At 40.2% G+C, this 5472-nt stretch overlaps 1 protein-coding gene across 4 annotated transcripts in view; it reads right to left on the bottom strand.

Annotated features, from left to right (window-relative positions):
* The window catches only part of epb41l3b (erythrocyte membrane protein band 4.1-like 3b), a 43751-nt gene extending 39429 nt beyond the window's left edge, over positions 1-4322 (bottom strand). For 2 of the 4 annotated variants that reach the window (XM_010773808.1, XM_010773809.1), the window contains exon 1: positions 4197-4322. The gene's annotated coding sequence lies outside the window, so the exon portion shown is untranslated. The remainder of the gene's footprint in view (positions 1-4196) is intronic. The other 2 variants (XM_010773810.1, XM_010773811.1) reach the window with 1 other exon arrangement.
* Between the last annotated feature and the right edge of the window lie 1150 nt (positions 4323-5472).

Raw genomic sequence — 5472 nt, 5'->3', positions numbered from 1 at the left:
GTGGAACTTTATTGTACTTTTGACTTAACTTTAATTCATTTTGCAATGAGATTATTAATACAACCATAACACATTATACTGTGTATTGTTATAGGTTAGGTTATACACGTTCTTGATCCTTTAGTTAAAGGGGACCTATCATGCTATATTTGAAACATATATTGTAGGGCCATACCTATATAAAAAATGTCTGTGAAGTGTTTTTTTCAAAATACCAAACAGATCATGCATTTTAGCCATGCCTCATTTCGCTCTATTTGCTCTTTTCCAGCCCTGTCTTCACAAGGGCTGATTCTGAGAAGTCTTCTTCGCTGCTTTTGTGGCAGACTACAGCGCCACCTACAGGCCTGGCATATGTACTACAGCGTCTCCAGCGCTTTCGAACGGCAATGGCCGTGGCCCAACCCCCCATTCCCCTGATAGGTGGAGAGTTGCCCATATAGGCGGAGCACCCCTTTTCTGACGTCAGAAAAATTCAAATCTGTATCAGCTCCGTTGCAGCCCCGTTTTTAGAGATTTGGGTATGGAGGAAAAGAGAGAGGGTTGTGTTTTCGGACACTTGGTGAGTTCCCTGGAACACCGGGGACACATATTCACGTATAAAANACCTTCTTAACTTCATTCTAGGACTGCAGGTTTCCTTAAAGTGGACCTATCATGCTATATTTGAATAATATATTGTAGGGCCATACCTATATAAAACATCATGTTTTATATAGGTATGGCCCTACAATATATTATTCAAATATAGCATGATAGGTCCACTTTAAGGAAACCTGCAGTCCTAGAATGAAGTTAAGAAGGTAAAACAAGAAAGACTGGAATTGATCGCGCCAAAATGCAACTGGATTGAAGAGTAGAGGAGGTGGAACAAATTTGACAGCCGCCAACATGTTTTTACCTGATCTCCAGTCCACTCAAACTGGTGAAGCAAGCAACACGAGGAACTAATTATTAGTCTGACGCTCTAGTGAGAATCAATGTTGCCCACTGAAAAAAACGCAACAACAAGTGACTGACCTTCCCAACAAGATACTAATAGACATTCTGACAAAGCTGATAAGGGCATAAGACATGTATAAAATGTTTCTTAATAACATCACACAGGTTAGTACAGTGTAGTTCTGTCCTAAAGAATTCAAGAAATATAAACAACCCAGATCTGTTTCTACCTCAGTGTTCAGCCAGAACATTCTCCAGCTCTGGTGCAGAACAAACTAAGCAGTTCTGGGAGGTAATATTTCAAATACAGAGAAAACAAAACAGTCTACCAATCAATAATGCAACCCACTAAAGAACATCGTTCAAACTTAGGAAGTTCCTACCAACAGTGACTCAGCAAAACATCCAAGAGCTGATGATTCGTGATATTGGCTATTGCTAAAGCTAATAGAGACTACCTTAATGAAGCTTCTTTGTTTATTCACGTAGTTTTAGAGAGGCATCAAGTCCCCTTAAGATTCTTTATAAAGAGATATGTTTCAGTAATTTAGCAAACTCTTAGAAATATGGACAAATAAGTTAAAACAATACAATCTAACAGGACCACAACAGCTTCCAAAATGATCAAAACGTTGAATCAACATCTCTCTAATCGATTTGAAAGAAAAACGGAACATAGTAAACCTTAAAGCAGGATTTATTGTCTCATAAGACTGCAGCCTTGTATCGGAGGAAATTGGCAACTGACTCCATAAGCCATTGATCTAATCCACTGCCAAACTGATGGTAATTACTTTCCATAAAAACCGTCTCATACCGGCTAGAACAAGTAGCCATTTCAGAGGCTTTTTTTTCCTCATATCCATTTTCAAAAAGGTTTTAGTTTAACCCTTTTAGACTGAAACCAGACAAGACACAACACCACTCAACTGCAGGACTTGAGGAAGGCAGACCAATCACATGAAGGTGACTCCAAGCTGAGAGCATATTTTCCTGAGGAGGCCATAAATCCTGTCGGCTTGCTGGGTTTACATTCTTAGCATTACTGTCACCGGCAGCGAGGCACTCAGGGATACAGAAGACAGACCAGCTAACCCATTGTTATCCTTACTTGACTGTGCACTTCAATATTCAACAAGATTCTTCGTTGCCATGAATTCTTACAAGACCAGAGTTGGTTTCCTTGAAAGCCTGGCACAAGCATAAACAGCTGGAAAACACCTGAAATACATGTATGTCTGGAGTTAGCATCAATCGATCCAGTTGTACAACCTTCTTTAACAGAGGGAAAATCCCCTGTTACTGTAAAAGATTAAAACTAATTCCCAGTAGCTTGACGAAGAGCTCATAGCGTCTTATACAGTGGCTGGGATGGGCCAATAGGGATACATTTTATGAGATTATAGCTATAGGTAATCATTAAATCAGCTGTGATTTGATTACTGATAATGTTCACACGAGAGCATAATGTTTAAATTGGTTGTTGAAATCAGTTCAGGCATGCCTACATTACTCTCATCTGTATACTTATTGGTTCTTTGGCAGTACTCCAACGTAGCCTGAGGTATGTACTGTATTCAATAGAAATAGGTCCGCCACTAATGTTTATTACTAATTCTTTGAAGTCTTAGTTGACATATTCAAATGTCTTGTTATATCAAACCAACCATAGAACATTTGTTTTATATTTAGTTGTATATAAAAGAAGACAAATATACGTAGGAAATAAAGATATACATTCTGAAAAGTAGGGCTGACTTCGACAAAAAACTTAAGTCAACAAACACTCATATGTTCTGGTTGACTAACATATTAGTTTCTCCAAAGATGTGTTTATTTTCCTGGATATAAGCCACACAACAAAGCATAACATTGCTGAAAAATCAATTGTAGTTGACAACAAACCCTATAGTAGTCGACTCAGCAGCCCTAACAGAGGCTGTTGCTCTTTTGCTTTATACAAGTCCCCTGTGTCATTGTGCATTTCTATTATCAGTCAATAAGTTGCTTGTTTTGGATGAGAAGCAGTGACCCTTGTTGACTTTTTACTAAGAAAAATCAATAAAAGATGATTCTCCCTTTTACCTGTACTGTGCATGACCCCATTGTGTCCCTTTGGTGCTCAGTGGTAGGCTCTCTGTCATCTAATCCTATTATTTGCAGTGTTTCCTTATCAAGGGCTTAAGGAAAGAGGGTGTCGTATGTTCTAGAAATCCAAAAACCCTCCAAGACATGTGTGATTTTGGGCTGATTAAATAAAGCCCATTACAACCTTACTTAGACCTGCAAAGCTACACTATTCAAACAGAATGTGAGTTTTGTAGTTAGGTCAAGATCTTCAGCGTATCAAACAATAACAGCAGTACATTTTCAGTAAATGTGGGACAGAAAGACAACTATATCAATGTTTGAACACACTGTTATAAGTCAATGTAGGCATCAAGAGATACTCTCAGTGACTATGAAAGCCTGCAAACAAGGCCCCTGATGTTGATGCCTTTCAATGCTACTGCAACAACAGCTTACTGTGCATCTTAATCAAATTGTCAAGTCAGACTCCGGCCATTGCATTCCGTGCTTACAGGGATGTGGGGATGCTAAAAGCTGATCCAGACCGTGTCCTCCTGCCCCTTAACCACGCCTACCGCACTGCAGATCAAAAACACCAAAGTATGTCGTCTTAACCTTCCGACAATTTAACAATTGTAATCCATTAACTGTCCTCAAATGTAACCGTGTTTGCTTGGGACTCAGCGCATGCCCTTGAGTGATGAAAACACGGCAGATTCTCGGTTGGGAAAAGCATTTCTGTCGTTTAGTTTTCACCCATTTTGCACTTTCTGCCTCGAAACCGGAGCATGTTAGCCTACTGTACCTAAAGCGGCTTGTTGCTTTGAAATACCCGACTTTTAGCTCCAAAAACCAGCATCTGCAGGCAAGCCCATTCAGCGTTAAAAACCCACGTCGCTACAATGTTACACACCGAAACGTTACAATGCAAAACAACGGGATAGAAAAGGTTATGACCGATGTTTCTGACACGGTTAGCCACGTCTTTTCCGCCTGGTTGAATACAGTAGAAGTGCTTTTTAAATGTTAATTATCTGTCATCGGCCGCGGGTGTTGTGACCATAAGACCCGAATATGTCAAGAGAGGAAATAAGACAGAGCAAACCGGGAAGCGTGCATCTCATGTTAGGCAGCTTAGAGGTAAGATTATAAGAGAAAATCAGCAAAAGAAAAAGGTTTATTACCAGGTAAACCGTCCTTCGTTCGGCTGGTTATGCGAGTTGCATTCGCAGTGGGCTTCTGTTTCCTGACAGCGGTGCTACTCTGCTGCAGTTCCCCCCTCCACCAGCCTATCACACTGCTCTATGCAGCTGAGCAGAATTGTGGGATATCAGGACAGCCTGGCACAACCCCAAAACAAACACACACATGCACACTCACAAACAGAGCATGGCAATTAATGGCACGAGGTTGTCGTTTTACTGGGAAAAAGGCAGCGCGAGTGAAATGAGGTTGAAAGAAACTGAATTATGGAGTGCGTTTATTTATAAACTATACTCAGGTAGAGTTTTAAAATAAATGAGCTTTACTAGAGTATGCAACTGCGTATTGATGAATCATTGTCATTCATCCAGCTATACCCAGCCCACATTGGCTTACAGCACACCATTAGAGCAAAAACCACGAGTCATTTGATCATAATGAGCCATGATCATAATTTCCAAGGAAACATTACACATATTCTCTCGTTCTTATGATTGTGAGGATTGCTGCTTAAGTTATCAGCATATTTAACAAGGATGAAAATAATCATTATGAACAGCGGCTCTGGAAAAAGTATTGTTTTATTGCTCTTCCCTGCAAATGTCTAGCCACAAAGCTACCCTGCATTTTTCACCATCATGACCTAATGAAATATGACGAATTTACAGTAGATGCTAAAGATTAAGATACTTCAAAGTATACAAAGTAGATCAACTGTGCTCACCTTGGACCAGCCCCAACATAAAGATGCTTCTCAAAGACTTACTAACTGTAGGTCGCTTGTCTGGAGCTCTTATTAATATTCCTCATATTGAAAAACCTAATCCAAGACATATTAAAACGAGCCAATATACGGAGCACCAAACACACGGACAAACATCTGCTGCCCTCCTCGAGCTTGTGGTTATTCGTGCACAAATACAGACATAAAAGTATGTTTTTAATTAGTGTCTGGGTTATTCCCTCTGGGGCTTTGAGGGTTTGCCTCCCGCCTCTCAGTGGGAACTTGACCCAACTCGGTCACCGATTTGACTTTTATTTCATCCAATTGCTTTCATGCACAAGTAGTATACCACATGCTAACACTTACATGACATTATGCAAATACAAACACACAGTCAAGCTCAGTACGGAGAATTGTTTTGGTCGTACTGTCGTGCATGGATTCCCTAAATGGGGACAGACACACTGCAGGCTTTACTGATAGTAAAGGGTACATTTAATGACACACACACACACACACACACACACACACAC

The sequence above is a fragment of the Notothenia coriiceps genome, unplaced genomic scaffold (genome assembly GCF_000735185.1).
Source record: "Notothenia coriiceps isolate Sejong01 unplaced genomic scaffold, NC01 NC01_scaffold00012974, whole genome shotgun sequence".
In the NCBI taxonomy this organism is placed as follows: domain Eukaryota; kingdom Metazoa; phylum Chordata; class Actinopteri; order Perciformes; family Nototheniidae; genus Notothenia; species Notothenia coriiceps.
The sequence above is the reverse complement of the archived record's forward strand: the minus strand, read 5'-3'. Positions and strand labels throughout refer to the sequence as shown.